The following is a 19775-nucleotide window of genomic DNA, read 5'->3' on the forward strand; positions in this document are numbered from 1 at the left end:
TCCCTGTTCAATTGTTTGGGATTCCTGCTATTACAGTGTACATAGTAACATTCCATACTCTGCAAAAAAGCTGTATAGTAAGACACATAACAGAGAGAAATTTTACCTGCAGCGTCACAATGTCTTGCCGAGTGAAGGGCTCATCTGTCAAAAGATCCTTGTAGCTCTTTGGTTTTATGTTCAGCTGCTCAACTGCCTAAAAGCCAGGCAAAAAACACAGAAGTTAAAAATTTGATTGTTATGTGTAAATACTACAAGTAAATATGTGAAACCAATAAAACCTTAATTTACAAATGATTAAGAAACAATCTCACCCGTTCTCAACTGGCACCAGCAACACTTTCATTGTGACAACGGTTTTGTGTGGTTTATTTTGTTGGGGTTTTTTTTTAAAGAATCTTGCAGACTCCACTCCATAGTTATGCATACCATTTTAACCAAATCCATCATAAAAGGACTGCCAAAATTTAAAAATCTTGCTTGCAGTTTTCTAAGTTAAGTATTTTACAGATGATGTAAGACAGGCAGCTTTAACAAGGGGTCTGTATCTCCCCCACTGTCAGCATCCCTCAGGGAGACACGCATGTCCCAGGCCAGCCCATGCACCAGCAGAGTTGCATTAGCCTCGCACTCTCTGTCCACCCTGTCCACCCTGACTGCTGCACCGAGCCTGCAGCAACAGGTCTGTTCACCTGAGAAAATTAAATGGTGCTCAGCGAAGCAGCAGCATGTTGTTTCATAGTGATAATCAATGTGGAATAAATACTTTGTTGTTACAAACAAATACATCATACAGAGACACAACTGTGCAGGTCTACCTGCAAAAAAACCTGAATCCATCTTATTCACCCAGATGTCCCCTATTCTCCTTCGATGAAAGTGATAAGATTTTTCTAGTACCTCCAGAAGTCTGTAAGTTAATTCTATGCTTATAACAAACTGATAAATGCTAATGATTCAAGTGGTACACCACATGAGAAACAGGCCCTCTTGGCAGAGCTTGTTTAGAAGCCCAGTATTAGAAACTGTAGCAAACTGAGCAAGAGTTTTACAGTATCGACAATCATTTAACAAAGACTACTCTTAAACTCATTCTTGCCTTTTGACCATGGCAACTGTGATGAAATGTGATGAATCCAGCCTTTTTCCTTGATTGCTTGTTCCTCTCTCAGTATCTGAAAGTCCTACTGAAATTTCCCATTAACAGATTTTGAAAAGTGAATGTTTCAGTGCTCAGGCTTTTTCAATGCTAGATCCATTAATTGAAGGATTTATTTGCTACTGGAAAATAAATAACCCTTGCTTTTGCAGTAAGGATTATGCAAACAAATCACAACTAAAATTCCACCTGGGTTCACACAAATGAAAATGCAGTTCAAGTGTCCATCAAGGTATCCTGTCTACTCTTTCCCCAGGTCCAGTTAAAATACTCTTTTTCATTCATTGATATGAATAGCAATGTGGAAATTTGTGTTTTGGTGATGACCCTCTATCAGAAAGAAGACAACAGAAAATTTGTCTATTAATTCAGCTGAGGAGCATATAAAAGCTACTTATTTTGGTCTACAAGATTCAGTGCATGCAGATTAACTTAGGAAAAAGGTTTTAAAAATATCTATTAAATCACATTCTAGCGTTGCTTATATTTTGAAGGCAAAAGTTGGACAACAATCTGTGAAGTCAGTTCATTTCCTTGTACTTTAATTTCCCTGGCTGTAAAACATGAGTAAAACTTACCTATCATTCTAAAGCACTTTGTTATCTTCAGTGAAATGCATCAAGTATAAAATATAAATAATGAAATGCAACAGAGAACCTACCTCATAGGCAAACACATTTCCAGTTGTCTTGATGGCCACAATATGGGAGTTATTGGTGAATACAGTAAACAGCACTGGACAGTGGTATTTACCTGATGGAGGAGAAATCAATTAATTTTGACATGAAGTCCCTGCAACTGTTTTGAAATTACTAATTTCTGTTGTATCTGTGAAGGATATTTAGATTAATTTTTAATGTAAAGTGTAACCAGTGTGTATTTAATGGTGTTTTAACTATGTTCTGATTCTTCAGTGCCAAACAGAAAAAGTAACACTTAAGAGAACTATAAAGCAAGCAATGAAAACACAGTTTTGAAATTTGCCTTCAGTTGCCCCAACACAGAACTTTGTCCACTTGCTTGGTATCTATGAAGCACCACAGTATAACTGTTATTGTTGTAATCAAAGCTCTACAGATATCATGAGCCCGTACTTTGTAACATGCCCATTGCTCTATTTTCAGTGTTGCTCCCAGAAACAGAAGTCTAGCTTATACCCTACAAAAAAGTTCACAGCAGTTGTTGCACTTTTAGGAGAGGAGAGTATTTTGTATTCAAATGTGGCAAGCAGAATGCCATTAAATCTGAACACGTTATTCAATAAGGAACCCAGCTTCTGCTCTAATCAAGCTGTGAATTTTCCCAGGAGGGTCAGCATAAATATTAAGCATGTCAACAACAAGCAAACTGATGGAAGGCAATGTATGAGGGAAAAGAAAAATGTCTCCATGATCTCAGCAGAAAGCAATTAGAAGCGGGTTATTAATACTTGATCAGTTTGCTATAGACCTGGGGGTTTGGGTGAGATTTTGGAAATAGGTTGGGTCTATTTGGTTCTTTTTTTTTCCCTAATTACTATCTGAAAATCAAAACCAGCAGGGACACTGGATCAGAGACAGCTCACAGCACCTACAAACACAGGAGAGGCAAACCCCTACAGAGTATTTCCCATTAACTGATCAGCCAGAGGAGACACTCTGACCTTCAGCACCCAGACACAAGCAAAGGCTGAGGACTTTCTGTTAATGCCACCAGCAATGAAGGAAAGCCATTGCCACAAGGGACTGAAATTCAGGAGTATGTTTAGAAAGGGATTTCTGGAAGTGGCACCAGGGTATGGCCCAGCTGATGCCTACAGAAACATGCTGCTAAAAGGTGAGGCCTCACCCCAGCTGCACAGAAAGGAGAAAATCAGTTTTCAGTTCTAGCAAAAGCAGAGCTGCTGAGAGTACACACTTCTTGATCTGGATAGAAGGTACTCAGCTGAGGAGGGATCATTACATGGAAGAAACTGCAATATCAGAAGACCTTTTTTAACCATACAGATATGAAGAGAGAAGACCCTACATATGTAGCAACCAATCTACATGTTTAGATTTAAAGGAAAGTTTGCAGATAGACAGGAATGCAACATTTTACTCTTCTGCTTTTGTTGCATTTTCCCTTGATCACTTAATGACACAGCATGCACCTTTTTAAGAAAAAGGCTTCTGAGACTGTGTGGCTGCCACCATAATGCCACCCCAGCATTATGAACTGGACTTCTTTAAGGAAAGCACAATAATACAGTATCTTTCAAAAACCTGGGCCCCAGTGACTATCGATCATTTTTTAACACCCTGATCTTGAGACAGATGGAACACAAAACACAGAAGAAATCCATCACCTAGAGAAAAGACCTTGTAGTCCACAGACTTTGGTAAAATAAGGAGACAGATAGTCCAGAATTTTATTCCCACCTAATCCTTGCCACTTGTTTCAAATAAATCATTATTTGCCTTGTAAAAGATTATTTTATCTCGACTCTTCGCTTTTATTCCTAGCATCCTCTCTTACATGGCAGATTTTATATCTTTAACCCTGCAGAAATAAAACTCGAGGCTGCTGTCTCGTGTGCTGCTATTCCCAAAATCCCACGTGTTCATTTAAGTCTAATTCATTTTATAAACAAAGAGTTGCTCAAAACCAAGTGAACAGCAAATGTTGCCACAGGCAAGTTAGAAAAAAAGATAACATTATAGAAATTTAGCCTTTTCTGAAATTTTTCCTGAAAGTAAACAGTACCTTACTGCAGTAGCAGCTATAGTGAAGTGAAATTGCTGAATGTTTTACAGCTTCCCAGTGTAAAGGAAAACAGAAATGGAACTTTAAAGGTAAACATGTCACTCATAAGAAGCAGTTATTCTATTCAAAAAATGAAAACCATGATAGAGAGCACAAACTGTGTAACTTTACCATGAGTAAGGCAAACCAGGATTTATTAAAACATTCATTAAGGGGAAAAAAAAACCCCACAGAAAATTACTGCACTTACCTTCACTGTTTTTAGCAAAATTCAGCTTTATAAGTGATTTGGCATCTAGTTTCTAAAGAAAATGAAGCATTAAAAAAAATTAATCACAACAGAGTCCAACCATGGAAATAAAAGGAAACTAACATCAGTGTTAGGATTTTAATAGTACATAATTTATTAATAATATATTGCAAGTTGTCTGAATCATCAGAACCCTGGGAATTTAAGTCACAGACAGCCCACAGAAAGAGCCTGAGAACGGAGATACGTTTATTTACAGTGTTATAGTTTGACACAGTACAGTGCTAACCAGAGTGAATAAACTCAAGAAGTTGCACAACCTTCTTAGCACAAACTGAAAAGGGAGTTTGCATGAAAAGCTAAAAGGCAAAGATCACTGCTGCTGATCAGAAGTGACAATTCAGAAGGGACCTCTGATGAAAGTCATAAAGCCAGCAAACCATTTTGGCAATCAAGCTCGCTACCTTTTCTGAAATAACTGTAATTTTTCTTTTACATCAGGAAATGTGTAGCAGAGCCCACATGATAACCAGCAATAAAGAAGAGAAAAGAAGGCACAAATTCTCTGGAAAGGTGCTTGGGGTCATGAAGAGAGTCCCAGGAGGGATCTTCAGCTGCTTATTCCCTAGGTAGGAATTCCAGGGAAGAGGGAACCGAGATGGCAACCCAATACCACAACCCCAAGACTGGGGGTAACGTTCTCAAGATGCCAGAGAGGACACCACAAACTAAGCTAGCTCCTGCTCTCCCACGCTCCCATGTCTATAGCATTTTTCTGCTGCCCTCTCTCTGGAGGGGCTCTGACATGGGGAGGGAAGAGCTATTGGGCTGCCAAACACCTCTGGACAATCAGGCTGCTCCCTCCCCACAGCCTTCCCTAAGAAATGAAAGCTGCAAGCACACCCACAGTAACAGTGAGCCTTCGGTAACGTGACAGGGCAGGCCCACATATGCCAGTCATTTCACAAGGTCAGTATGTGATTTGGGCACATCTCTGGCACGATGGGGCATATCACATCTGGGGTCACCCCACCAGCACAGCCCACTGGGAACAGTCAGGTAGCGCTCAACTGGGGCACCCAGGTGGAGACAAAGTCCAGCCCAGCAAGTGGCTGAGTCAGGATCAGAGATAAAAAAAAAACCCAAACCAACAGACCCTATGATTGTATCAACTGTCAGGGACAGTTTCACTGTGAAATTGATTGTTAAAAGCACACACAGCACAGGCCTTTTAAAAGAAACAATCGGTTCTCTTCTCAAAACACACACCTGAACAGATTAGGGAGGTTTTTATAACCCAGCCAGCTCTTTATAAACAGCTACAAGCGGAGATCTGCCAGCTGCAGTGCCAGTGCTGCTAGTTCAATCACTATGGCAAAGAGCAATAACAAAATCATGTGAAAGAGAAGTCAGTGGGCCTTTCTGCCTAATCAGAATTCATATTCTTGGTTCAGAGAGTACACGTTATGACAGTTGGACTCATTCATTTATAGGAAGGCACTTCTCAAATTCTTTTCAGCCAACTGGCAGGCTCTTTTGCTGCCAAAAAGGTAACCATCTCTCTAATTTATTAGCAAGAAGAGCAATGACGGAGGTAGCAATAAGATGGGAAGGAGAAAACCAGAGGCCAGGTGAGGTTATATGTAGTTAACAGTTGGGTTATAGATGTAGGCAATGGAAGACTAGTGACACTGGTTTTCCTTAAGTGGATTCCCCAAAAAAACCCTAAACCCCTAACACCTGCACACTGCTGAGGTATAAAGAAAGACAGCAAAGACAATGGCAGCTTCTGAAATGACTAAGTGAATACAGAGCTTTATTAACTTATTTATCTTCTTACAAGAACAAAATTGTCAAAGTAGTAGGGGAACAGCAGAGTTGCCAAAACGAACATACGATCCAGGACAGATCTGTTCAACCTAAACAACTTATTAACAGAAAGCAGCAGCCATCTGTGCACATGTGCAACAGCCCAGAAGTTATGTTCTAGAAAAAGCTTCTTTAGAAATACAATCACTGGAAACATTAATAATTTGAAGGAAAGCCTTTCAATTATCTTCCTGGCAGACTTGAGCTATCCCCAAAACATATGAGCAGATCATCTTTAAACAAAAATGGAAACAGTTCCCTAAGAAACAGTTTAGTATGATTGAAGATGCAAATTTATACCTTGACAGAAATTTAGCGGAAAAGACAGACTAAACTTAAAGGAAGCAAAGGCTGCAGTACATTCTTCCATCTATCAGCCTATGATATATTGTTAGAGGTGCTGCCACATCCTTGGACTCTTACGCCATATCCAGGGAAATAGTATGGTATCTCGGGTCACATCTTTCCATAATATGGAAAAATGTTAGTTTTCAACATCAGTAGTAACATGGTGCCTCAGCTACTTGTGCTGCCATCTGCTTCCCACTGAGATGAGCACTTATACAGTCTCATATGTCAACAGCGAATCAAAAAAATAGTGATTTTCATATAGGAGTTGAAATACAGGCGCTGCCTGAAGCCTTCTTCCAGGACAATAGCTCCATGCTGAAGTGCTGTATGAACATTCATAAAATTTTATTGCCACATACTGGCCTCCTATCAAACTCGCGTTGCAGAAGTGACTTTGGCATGTCAGCTCACCCCCTTTGGAGCAGCTCTGCGCTTCGGCTCAGCTGACAACAGCTTTGTGCCCAAGCACTCTCATGCCATAACACAAGGGAACTTCCTGCTACTGATAAAGGACATTTGTGCAATGTATTTATGAAAAGGGACGGAAATGGACCAAGGCTTGTGTATGAGAAAATATGTGGGGGTAACATAATCAGGGCAACACCTCAAAAATATTTTGAGAAGTTGATTGACATGTCTTAATGCATGGCAAGACAAGAGGGGGATTTAGGGTTTTGTCAAAGGAGATCTTTGGAGCACTGGAACAGCAAAACCAGGCGATGGTTTGCTACAAGGGATTGTAGCTCAGTGCCCGAGACCAGGCTGCAGGAAGGGAGAACTGCACATGGAGCAGCCACAGAGGCAGGAGTCCAGCCCGCATGCGAGGACTCCCAGTAGGTCCAGTTCTGAAAGACCTACACATTATGCAGGAAACTATGAAAGAACATGATATAGGAAACCTGTATCATATTTTTTTTCCCCCTCAAGTTCTTAATTTCACATGAAAACAGGGTTATCTTGTGTGTGGGTGAATCTGATTTTATTTATTCTCCATGAAAAGTCAAAGCTTTCCAAGCACCATCACACAGTTTGTTGCCATGGAAATGACCATTATGCCACAAACAGGCGCCAATCTTCATGGGAAAACACAGCAGGAGTGAATGAGTCCTAAAATGAGTTAAAGTACTTGTTTTCATGTATTTTTTATTAATAATAACAGAGCTCAAATACTGCATACACAGCTCAAGTTCAAAACTATTTACAACCTGAGTTTCCCTGACACACACCTACCATCCAGTTTCAGCCAATCTCCAGTGACAAAAGCAAGAAAAAACCCAATGTTTATTAAAAACACTTGATCTAATTAAAATTCTAAATTCTTAACAAAAATGAAAGGCCACAAGCATCTGCCACTTCCCCTAAGCAGAAATAAGAGCTGCATATTCACTTCTAAAAATATTTTATACAAGAATACTGGAAAGCAGGCACATTTCACGGCATGTAGTGCCAGCTGCTCCACAGCAAGGAAGGGCTAAAAAAACAAACGCAAAAACTGTGCAAGCTCTTTTCTCAGCTGACTCCTCTCTCGCAGGCACACTTCCACAAAGGCAGCCAAGGCTACTTTTGGCCATGACCTACTTTCTCGCAGCAGCAAGAAACCCCTCTGCCCTGCGCGGTCTCATCTGTCAGCTGACAGCACTCATTCCTGCGGGATCCCAAAGGGCAGCATCCTTTATTGATACCCAAAGCAGAAGTTATTACGACGCATAGGTTAGTGGGGCACTGTGGCAGCTTGTGGATGAAGCATGCCGATTGTTTCGAATTAAATCATTCTCTGTCATTACCGTGTGCCTCATGAAGATATGACCTACAATCCCCATGCATCAATTAGTTACAGTCTCTGAATCTCTTTGGTCTGTGGCTGCACGTTCTTCTTGTTAATGAGGTTCTGACCCTCTTGGATATGCACCAGCCTGAAAGGCAATCAAAATGGGCTCATTTGATTCCCTCACCACATGAGTAGGGTTGGTGTCATGGGGCAAAAGCTGTATTTGGTAAATACAGACTCTCCCACTCTATCAACAGCAACTGAGTTAGTGTTAAAATGTTCAACACTTGGGGATCAGACACCCTTCTGAATGGCCTCTGGCAGAAACACACAGTGAAGCTATGATGGGGAAAAATTAACACATCGCATCTGAATTGGTTGGCCACACAAGGACAAAATTACCCAGTGCTGGCATGGCCATTTGGTAGGTTCTCATCCCACCGAAACAAGAAACACAGAGTTACCTGAGGTAGAAGAGAAAGCCAAACCAAATACTAATATTAAAACTCAGTGTTGCTTACCAAGTACTCAATTTAGCTTAATAGCAGCAAATTAATTTTGTATTAAATTCTTCAGTTCCTTTAAAGATGAGACCTGTTACTCTTTGCATACAACTTCATATTTTAAGAAGCCATCATATAATTTGCCCTGATATAAAACCTTCAAGAAATATGGGGGTATGAATTGAATTAATAGTACTGGAATAACTGCATGTATAATGTTACTTATTTCAGATCTTGTAAATGGATTTAATGATGATAAAAGGCACTGGAAATCCTTAGCTAGTCTACACATTATAGGAATATGTATGGAAACAGCAGCACTGTTTTAATAAGATAAGCCATCTTCATGTAGTTTAATATTTCATGAAAAATTTGGGGTCAGCAGCCAAGAGGCCGGAATAGTCTCATGATTCAAGGTATTTTTTCTATGTTCAGTTCAACAGCAAAAATGCTAGATATTTATCACATGGGACAACTGTCTACCAAATGCTAAAAAGATACCCTCAATTCACATTCTTGGATGAAGCTGCTGCTTAACTGCAGCTTTTATCTACAACTGAACTGGTATGGAAATGGACACAAAAGATCCTTCATTAGCCACTTCCAGACCACTGTATTTCCATATTTAAATTTTAATTAAACCGACACCATATGGACACCAAAGCCGTATCCAGAGAATCATAAAGATATGCTTGAAAACACACATGGCTCACAGATATTAGCAATAATGTTGCTCTATCAAAGAGCACATTAACAGAAATTACTTTGAGAAAAAGAGGTGCAGTTTCATGTGCAAGATTAAAGCTGCCGTCTTAATGCAGCAGAAGTCTCTCAATCCAGAGACTCACCGCCAAAGACAACATGGTTCATGGAAAATAAAGCTTTGCAGAAGCATCAAAAAGCTAGTCTCCAATTTTAGTGAAAAACAGGCAAGTTAGGATCTGTGGGAAACCTCATGCTGCAACTCATTTAAGGCTAGAGTGTTTCACAGCTGCTAGTTTTTCAAGTGTCACAATCACAAAACCCCATCCAATGTGCACACTTCCACCAAAACACGTAAAAAGAAAAAAAGGGACCATCTGTTCAGTCTGTAAAATCTAGATGTAAATACTTTTTTGCTGTAAGGGAAATAATGCATTAGGAATAATGCTAGACACATTTACCTGGCTGTGTCCAGAGCTGGCTTACTGGATAAGACACTGCCCATCACCACCACAATCCCCTTCAGCAAGGTATGAAGGAGGCACAGCAGCTTGGCCAGTGGCTCATGACACTGGAGGGTTTTAAACATCTCCTTTTGATAAAGCACTTGAGATTTGCTAGACTTACTGTTCATCTTCTTCATCCTCACCGTTTCCCAAAGATACAGGGCACTGAAAAATGAATCCCCCAAATAAAGGCTAACTCTTAGTGGTGCTGGGTGCACTACTGTGAAACACAGATACAACTTTGGAAGAGAAACAACCAACTATCCACGTGTTCATCAGTAACAAAGTAGAGTGCAAAAGTTTCAGAAAACTCCACAAAAAAAGGAGTCATCTTCCAGGTCATCAGTCCCACCGAGACCTTCATCCCCCTGACTCCTCTGTGTTTTATGACCATTTCTAGCTATTACACACGACTTTCTGCTCATTCCTCTGGGCAGAAATCATGTCCTCACATGTTTCTATCCAGGGGCCTTAAAAATTTATGGTCACTAGTCAAATATTAACTCATTTAAACTGTTAACTAAAAGCTAATAATTTCTGAAGCAAATGAGGTAAGATGACATGGTTCAGTTACTGCATATTGAAGAGTTTATCTCATTCAAAGTGGATTGTAGGCATTTGAGCAGCAGCCTGTGTCTGTTGCCCCCAGACAAACATGCACCTGGAGAGAGATGCTTAATGATGATGGCTGTAACCACCCATGCCTGAAAGACTGCCATAGGCCACAGAAACACAGGCAGCAACGTTCAGCTGGAAACAAAACCAAAAAAAAAAAAGAGGAAAGGAAGAACCAATCCTCATCCTGGATAACTCTTATTTATAAATAAGTACCTGCTTCTGAAACAACCCAAGATATCAAGAGAAAATGCAACAAATTACCATATTCTGAAAGCACCCTTCATGTCTCAACACATACATCGAAACTGCTTTGTGTCTTACACTATCATGTGCAATTTATCAAAGTATTTCAGGAAGAGATTAGAAAATATTCCCACCACTGTACCAGGCATTCACCCAGCATTTACTGTGTATGATAAAGATTAACTCCGTTCAAGTAAGATAAAATTAAACAGATGCAGAGAAGGACAACTGTGACCATTTAGGGTATAGAGAACTTAAAGGCAAGAAAAACATCTGACAGGAAAATACAAGTCTCAACAAGAAAATGTCAAGAAAGCATTAAATTCCTCTGTACCAAATACACAGCTGTAAACACTAACAGAGAGAAGCACAGTTTTGGCACAAATACAAACGAGACTAGGCTGGTCAAACCCAAAATTTACTGAAGATATCAGATGAAAAACCATCACAAGAACCTCTCGGCAGTCATAGCAGGAAGAAAGCAAACACCAGTTCAAGACAGAGCATGTAGTTTGCAAAGCAGACTGCAAAAGACCCAAAGACCTCTGAGAGTCTTCCAGTTTTCTGTTCCTGATCATTTCACCCTTCCTTCTGCAACACATGAAAATCAACTAAGCTGGATTTGTCTGAATCATTTTTCAACAACAAAGCTTCCCTTGGTTTTATTTCTGTAAGCTTTGTTCTCTGCTCTGTAATAAGCTATTACTCACCCAGAACAAAACTGTATTCCCACCCCCCACTGAAACTTTTCTTACAAATAAACAAGAAAAAAAACCCTCACCTCCTTCACTTCAAATGTCCAGGAAAAAATATGGCAAGTTTAACAAGAGGGAAAAAGGAGAGCAATTGACATTTAAACCTATACAATATCTGAAGACTTGACTGAGTTGCATCAGACAAATTAAGAAATATACTTTAAATTTCAAAGTTGAGGATGTGCCAACTTCTTCTGACATATCTGTGAAAATGGTTCTCTAGAGAAGAATTAAAATTCTCATTTATACATCAGTTATGCTACAGCCAAATGATACCTGAAGTTACTGATCCACCTAAATGATCGCTCATTTCCAAAGCCCCAAGGAGACAATGCAGCAGACTACTTAGATTTCAGGTGCTGTGCTCTGATGTTGAGGAAAAAGTAATGAAAGGGATATATCTCACTCCTGAATTTTGCTACATAATGAAAAATATCTCAACTGGTCAAAATATTTTGCTCTTAATTAGATAGTCCTAGCACTCTAGGTACAGAAAAATGATGTTGAGATAGCCTGCCCATGAGGGCTGCACAGCATTCTCCTCTCAAGATTTGGTATCTAGACAAAGAATGAAAATGCTTAGAGTAAGCATACTGTCTTTGGAAACTGTAAGAGTGAAGAAAACTTTTAAGAGAAAAAGATAAAAAGTCACAAGGAAAATCTGACTCCTGCTGCAGTGTGCCATCTTTAGAAGACCATAAAAATCCTAAGGTAGTATTACCACCATGTTGCAGAAAGGTCTAGACAAGCACGCTGGAAATGCAACCCATTGAACATTATCTACAGCTATTACATTTTCCTGACAAAGTATTCCAACAGCAGGTACTGCTATGCTGGCATGAAAGAGGTCACCTTCAAACAGAGATCCTTGTCTGATGATATCCATTATTTGCTGCTCATTATCTAGCAACACACCTGGAATAACACAGTTAAAGCAGCAATCTGCAGTAAACGACCACACAGACCATAAGAACCAAGTTAAAAGCCATAGTCACTGTTGATTTAGCCTATATAGGTCACATGAAACTTGACCTTGTCCTCTCCGTTCAGGCTGGAGACTCATTCCACTCAACTCATCTGAGTTTTGCTTGTGATCTTGACACCTCTGACTCAGCAATGTGTGAAGCTCATGCAACCCACTTACAGAATCCATTCCTGAAACACACGGGCCCTTCACTGACTATTTGGTAGAGGTGGGGAGCAATTTGTAGTGAACTATAAAGCCTTGGGCTAGAAAATAACCTATACTTTAACACTTGTTCCTACAGTACTAGGCAATTCCTACGCTCCTGACACACTGCAGTTTCAAAATATTGCAAAAGAAGAAAAAAGCCCTCTTTCTCATCACGTTCACTTTTCAGGTGAAGGAACAATTATCAGTGCTTTCTATTTCTGTATCTGTGCTTTCAAAATACATACACAGTAAAAACACTTTTATGTTTAAGGAAGTTTCACCTTTGTTCTAATTTCTGCATCCTTTTCAGGCAGGATTTCCCTTATTTAGACAGCCAAAAACTTTTTCAGTGCATTAAAAAAAAAGTGTTTTAAGTTGGTTTTTTTTCATTTTTAAAGTGGATTTAATAAATTGGACGGTAAATAGTAATCTCCATATCCTCTCCATTAACCCGGTCAGCAAGCTTCTCTCACAGCAAGGCTAGCAACTGATTTCTATGAGACAGACTGAAATCTAGTCGATTGAATTGAAAAGAAACCATGCTTTCACAATAAAATGAAGAGTAGCCACCAGCATTTGGGAGAGGAATTAGCTAATAAACATATTTAAGGAATGTATTTGAGAATGACTTTCCAGAATTTTGAAATAATATCCTTGGTTGCTATTTCTCCTTTCAAGGGTAAGAATTCATCGGTTTTGAAAGGGCCTGTAATTATTCACGCAAGCATCATCCTACCAATGTTACTTCAAACAAATGATTAGAAAGAAGGGCACTGCTGACATTCCCACATGAGCAGTGCTGGAGGGAGGAGGTGTGCTACAGGCTCTGGCATTGCTGCAGGGCACTGCAGGTTCAAGATGTGCATCTCCGGGAGCTTTCAAAGCGTGGATCAGACAGGCTTACTGCATGAGGCAGGCACCTGTACGGCTGCAATTATTTGATCATATTAGTCATAATCTCACCCCAAGTCATTTTTATTTGGTAAATACAGGATTAAGAGTGTGGGAGAACAATAGCAAGTATTTATCTTGCACACAGAACAAAACTTTGGGTAGAGCTCTCTCTTAAGAAGGCAGATGCCCTACTAGAAGAAGTCAGAGATTTTCAGCCTTATGACTCCAAACTTAGTCCTCATTTTCTATGTCAGTGACTCTGCCTTCTACTACTTCATATGCCCCAGACCCCTTTTTACGGTTATCTTCAGAGGCAAACCAAGCAAAAGGCTTTCCCCAACCCTAAAAAAATTCCTCAGAATGTATAAAAAAAGTTCCTATTTACCCTAGTAAGAAGTTAAGACGTTGTGACACTTAAGAAAAAGCCCTCTCTGGCCTGTATATCCAGATCCTAATATTGGAAGAGACAGGGCACAACACAAACTGTGCTTTGCCTCATTCCGAACAGAAACATGACATCCACCACACAGCACCTTCAGGTCTCTTACACTGACTCTTAGGCATATGTTAGGCCCAAGCTACATTAACTCAACGGAATCCTGTTTGCCCTTCGAGACATACATACGCAACCACCACACAGCTGCACATGGCCCTTAACATGGGGGCTGCCTCTCTGGGTTATGCAGGATCAGCAGACACACGGATTTTAGTTTGCTCTGAGCTGCGCAGGAAGAATTCACATAGGTGAACCCTCTACACGAGTATAAAAGTAGATGCACCTAAAACAGTCACAAAACTGACTTTGGACCAAGGCCTTAGAAGCCAACACCAGAGATAAACTGATTTTCAACTGCCTGAAAGAACTAAATTCCCACAGAAAAGGGAAAAACAAAGGACAAAGACCGTAGCTACTTCTGAGACAGGGGCAGAGAGATATTTGCTCAGGGTTATAGAGCCTTGAAAGGGGCTGAAGTACAACCATAATAATCTGGCCTGCCACAGTTAGAATGTCACTGAACCAGAGTGGAAAAATAGGTATTTACATCAGACACATTACAATGCAAAGAAGAAAAATAGCTCAGCCCACATAGAACATATCCATGCAACAAAGAACAATTTCCTTGAAATTCTGATCAAAAGGCACGCTGATCTATCATCTGTTCATATTTGAGATTCCAACAAACCAGACACGTTCTGACCAGTCTCACTTCTTGGAAACAGGTACTCAGCCCAGCTGGCTGACTTGTGTGGGCACGCTGGTCAGGGCTGTCATATTGCCGCTACATGAAACATTCTGGCAAGCTTGCAACTATCTGCAAGCCCAAGAAGCCAAAGCGCTGTTCTCAGTAAAAAGGAATGAGCTAACTATGCCCTTCCTCTTTATTTTATGCAGTTTTAGTGTAAACATAAGCTAGGGCAGTGTCCTGACAAAGCTGACAGAAAAAGTAAGTGAGCCAATGCCATCTGACAGGCTGCAGTTCAGATGCAAGAGAAGAACTGTTTCTTCCAAAATTGTTGGTGTAGTAACAGAAGTATTTTCTACCCCAATTCATTCTTTAAAAGGGGGGGGGGGGGAAATCTAAATTTACTTTCTGGAATAGCTCATGTGAAACTCTAGACAAAGGTCAATGGTGATTGTCCTAAATGGATATTGGTATCCATCCTGTACATCAGGAGAATGCTTGGAAAAGAAGGAAAAAATAAACCATAAACCATGAGGAAGTATAGGGAAGGAAAGCTAAAACATTTAAAATATTTTAAACATATCAATAATAACTAATATCTTGGCATTGCAAAATGCCTTTTAAAAGGAATGCTGATCTGATAGTTTAGGATTCAGAAGAATCAGAGAAGTCACTTGTATATCAGTTCATAAACATCCAATTAATAAAAGTTTAGCACAGTCCTACCCCCTGGGAGCACTGTGAAGATAAATATATTAATGATTGCAAGGCTCTCCAATTCTCCACTGAGGGGTCCACTTCAGAAGTAAGACAGCTAGACAGAATTAGTGAGTATCAAGAGTGACCATTAACAATGCTGTTTCCAAGTAGCCTATTGACTTCTCTAAAATGTTTGGCCAGTAGCAAACCATAAGCCATAAAGGATTTCATTATCATTTTTAACTTCAAGACAAAAAAAATGGAAAAATTCTCCAGAGCCTCATCACCAGTGACGAATTATCAATGTGTGCAAAGTAACCTCATAAGTCACCGTACAAAACATGGCATGGCAGGTAGTGTGGCTCAATTCCTTTTTAAACAGGCCTGGAGTCTTGAGTTTCTGTAAATCACCAACTCATTACAGCAAATATTTTCTGGTTTTCACAATGAGCAAGCTGTGCAAGTAATAGAAGGCGCACACACAATGACAGATTAAACAGGGGCCAGCGCAGTCTGGAGATGCACAAGCTCAACTCACTGACTTCCTCCGCCACCTACCCTGCCAGCAACCCCATCCCCTTCCTGCCCAGCGCTACCCTCCCCTTCCGAAAATCAGAGCTGGCCACCTGGGAAACAAAGGCTAAATTAAAACACTTCCTTCAACCCCACTCTTCAGCTTATAGCTCCACAGGGCTGGATTCTGCAGGGCTGTGTGCTGTTCTGGAGAGCAAGCATCTCCTTTTTTTTTTCCAAAAAAGGTCTTGGAACACCTTCATCCTGCGGAGGACAGAGCTGTACAGCACGTGTCCACCACTGAACAGAAGGAATAAGAAAGGACTCTCCAAACAGAGGAAAAGGGGACACGTGTTGAAAAGAGCTGGCGATGCACTGAGGATCCACTACAGACACACAGTCCTGGCACAACTAACAGATCTCAAAGGCTGACTTCATTTGAACATTTCTGGTTCACCAAGTATATTCTGAACAATCTCACTTTTCCTATATTACACAAGACCACTAGACACATTACACTTGTTGCTTAGCATTTACCCAAAGTAATTTTAAACCACATCATGGTTCACAGTCTGAAATGAGAACAGGTGTCATGGAGCTGCTCCGAGTAAAAGAAATTGATCTGGCAACACCCCAAAACTCCCAACCAATGCACAGAGCAGCATGGCGGTGAGAGGCTGGCAAAACCAAATGAAATAGCTGTAATTCCATTCCTTCTCAACAATACATTGGCCTTTTCATGTGTGAAAAAAGACCTTCAATCATCTTCCCATGGCACAAACACACCTGCAGTTTGCTACAACTGAAGATACCGAGTCTCTGACAGTCTGTTCACGTTTAGAGTCTGGAATGCTGAATCTGTATTTAGCTTCTCGTATCTGTCTGCAGGGAAAGTCTTTAATCAAACACAAGATGTTTCAAAGGTAATCTCACACCACAAAGCCATCTGCAAACCAACAATCCTGTGCAATGGCTGCCACCTAACGCTCAGGAAAGTAACTGCACTTACTGAAGCAAAAGACAAGTTTCAGTAGCTCAAGCAACAACTTCTGTTTAAAATTTTTCTCTATGCCCTCACAAACAAAACACACCAGAACAAAAAATCAAACAGGGAAATATTTCCAGTACTCCATGTTTATCTGGTTCTTCACAACTTCACGCTATTACAGAAAGTGAACGATCATTTATGCAGAGAAAGGAGGGAGAAAAACCACTAGGGAACTGATCATAGTGTGAAATCCCAGTCTTACAGTGAACTATTACAACAAAGGCAGGTCAGAGGCTTTCTGAAATATGTTGTCAAGATAACTCAAAGACTTTGGAGTTTTAGATTACCAATCATAATATCTATTAATCTCTTTAATCTGCATAAAGTCAAATATCCTTTTGGTCAGGAAACACAACTGCAAGTTTAATCACAGACGGAGAGGTGAGCTTGCCAGCCCCTTGCCCAGTACAGACTAGAATTCTGCTTATACAAGGCAGCAGTAGAGTCTTTTCTGCCAATGATCAGTCCAGGGCATCACTAGCAGTAACAAGCAGTAATTTATTCAGATTTTAATTATGCCACACCTGTAAGACAGGCAAGATACTCTGGGAGTTTTATACAAATGAACTGCACATTTACTCTGCCATACTATTTACAATCCAATGCAAAAAAAAAAAAAAAGCACTCTCCTTCTTCCTCACACACAGTCCAAGGCCAATAAGGCCAATTATTTTCTCCTACAATGATCATTAGTAGGATGACAGTGAGGGGATATCAGGTCTCAAGTCCAGAAGCCCTTTTTTTTTTTTCTAGCTAAAAGAAGAGATATCTAGTAAATCTCCACACTGATTTCAGCAAAGCTGTTCTCACAAATGTCATACTTCAAAATAGCACTCTCATTCAACTTCTTTTTCTTTCATTAAGGCATATTTGTTTCTCTCACACATTAAATAGGAAACTGAACATAAGGAAAGTAAAGACATCATGTGAATATACCCATCGATACTTACTTCTCCTGTGATTGGATTGGTTCCATACTTCTTTATCCAAGGAAAAATGCTCCTGAAAGGAAAAAAAAGGGGGATAAAGTAATTAAGTGACAAGCACCATCAGAAGCCTCTACTAATGAGCACAATTATTTTTGCCAACTTGCTAAGACCAAATAATGATTACACAGTTGTAACCAGTTCAGCAACACAAAAATAAAGCTAAGAACAGACAGTAACTTACACTATGTCAAAGACTGTCCCATCTGGTGTGCAAACTGGGTATTCAAATGGCTGCAGAGACAAACTAGAAAAAAGTACATGTTCTTAGCAAAATCAGCTGGAAATCATGATGACATAAGCAAATAACATTTTGCTGATTCACTTGCACATTAAAGCAAGGCTTAAATGATTGAAAACACCGAGTGGCTGCCAATATCCACTACCTGATTGTACCTAAACTAGGTTAATAACAAAATCCTTGAAAGGAAGTGGTGCAGTTCAGTAACATGCAGGTGACAGCCATAGAGCCACAGGATGCTGTAATACTCCCCAGCCCGCTTCCCTTGCCATGTTGGGCCCCACCAGCACAAAAGGTGGTTAAAGCAGAAACACACTGACTTTGCACTGAAATGTGCTAGGGAGTAACTGGCAATCACATTCAGCATCCCCTGTTAGGGATGCTTCCATAATCCAGCCAGGTTTCAGCCAAGCAGCAGTAGTTCATACATGTGGATGGTAACCTTCAATTTACATGTGGTAACCCAACTCTACTAACACCCATCCTTCACTCCAGCACTTCAAGTGGTAATCCCTAAACACACAAAAAAAGCATAAAAATTTCTTCAATCTACCTAATTGCTGCCTCAGAAAGATTAGTGATTGACCAAGCATCTTCTGAGCAGGGAAAAGTAGATTCAAACCCTGCTAACACAGATTTGAAAAACTGAAATGCACATGACATTGCTCTGAATTATTTAATCACTTGTGTATTCCTTTAGCCATCAGCTCCAATCTCTGCAGACACTAATCATGGAGAGTACAGATACTGTTTCAGTTCTTATTGAATGTTTTCCTGCTGCCTTACTATTATTGCAGGCACAAGCCAATGACAGTAAATACCTCTGAAGAACATGACTTCAGTAACAGTTCAATGTCAACATCCTGATAAAAAGATGCATCATTTAATAATAATAGTGTAGACTTGCTGTCTTACCTGCAGTGATCAAATGATAAACGTCTAAAATTAGTTCGTGGAAGATCTGTTTATGGAAGAAAACACCACATAACTTTAATAAGCATATGGGAAATACCTAGGTACCAAAGGTAACCGTAGGTAACCATGGGTAACAAAGAAACAGTTGAAAATTAAATTCTGCTGTATACATGGTGACAATTTACTGACGACAAGGGCTAAACCTTGCAAACTGTAACTAAAATCGGACTTTTCCCACAGAGAAGAGACTCCTCAGGTAAAATTACACAATAGGAAAAAACCCCAAAGCCGAGCCGGCAGGCTGACAGCACCGAGTTTTAATTTGGCGATTACCGCCGTACGCACCCGCACGCCCTGCCCTACCGCGGGCCCAGAGCTGGCGGAAGGCGGGCACCGCTCAGGCGCCGTTACGGCCCCAGTTCCTGCCGTTTCCACGCAGGCCGGCCGCGGCGGTTCGGGGCGGCCCGGGCGGGCCCAGAGGACGCTCAGCTCAAGGGGGCGGCTTCAGCAGCCGCCCCACCGAAGGGAATGTGGGTGGACGGGGGACACAGACGACCCTTCGCCCCTTTACCTGCTTTCTTGCCCCCGTAGAACTGCGTGTACTCCGCGCACGTGATGTACCTGCCGAGACAGCGGGGTCACTCGCGGGCAGCCACAGCGCCCTTCCAACCCA

At 40.6% G+C, this 19775-nt stretch overlaps 1 protein-coding gene across 1 annotated transcript in view; it reads right to left on the reverse strand.

Annotated features, from left to right (window-relative positions):
- PPIL2 (peptidylprolyl isomerase like 2) overlaps nucleotides 1-19764 on the reverse strand; it is a 73216-nt gene extending 53452 nt beyond the window's left edge. The window contains exons 1-7 of the mRNA XM_026859827.1: nucleotides 19674-19764; nucleotides 19103-19148; nucleotides 18131-18193; nucleotides 17911-17962; nucleotides 4134-4185; nucleotides 1821-1912; nucleotides 107-196 (exon numbers count right to left, since the gene is read on the reverse strand). The gene's annotated coding sequence lies outside the window, so the exon portion shown is untranslated. The remainder of the gene's footprint in view (nucleotides 1-106; nucleotides 197-1820; nucleotides 1913-4133; nucleotides 4186-17910; nucleotides 17963-18130; nucleotides 18194-19102; nucleotides 19149-19673) is intronic.
- Nucleotides 19765-19775: the final 11 nt, after the last annotated feature.

Source organism: Athene cunicularia (assembly GCF_003259725.1).
Source record: "Athene cunicularia isolate RWA chromosome 15 unlocalized genomic scaffold, athCun1 chr15_part1, whole genome shotgun sequence".
Lineage (NCBI taxonomy): Eukaryota > Metazoa > Chordata > Aves > Strigiformes > Strigidae > Athene > Athene cunicularia.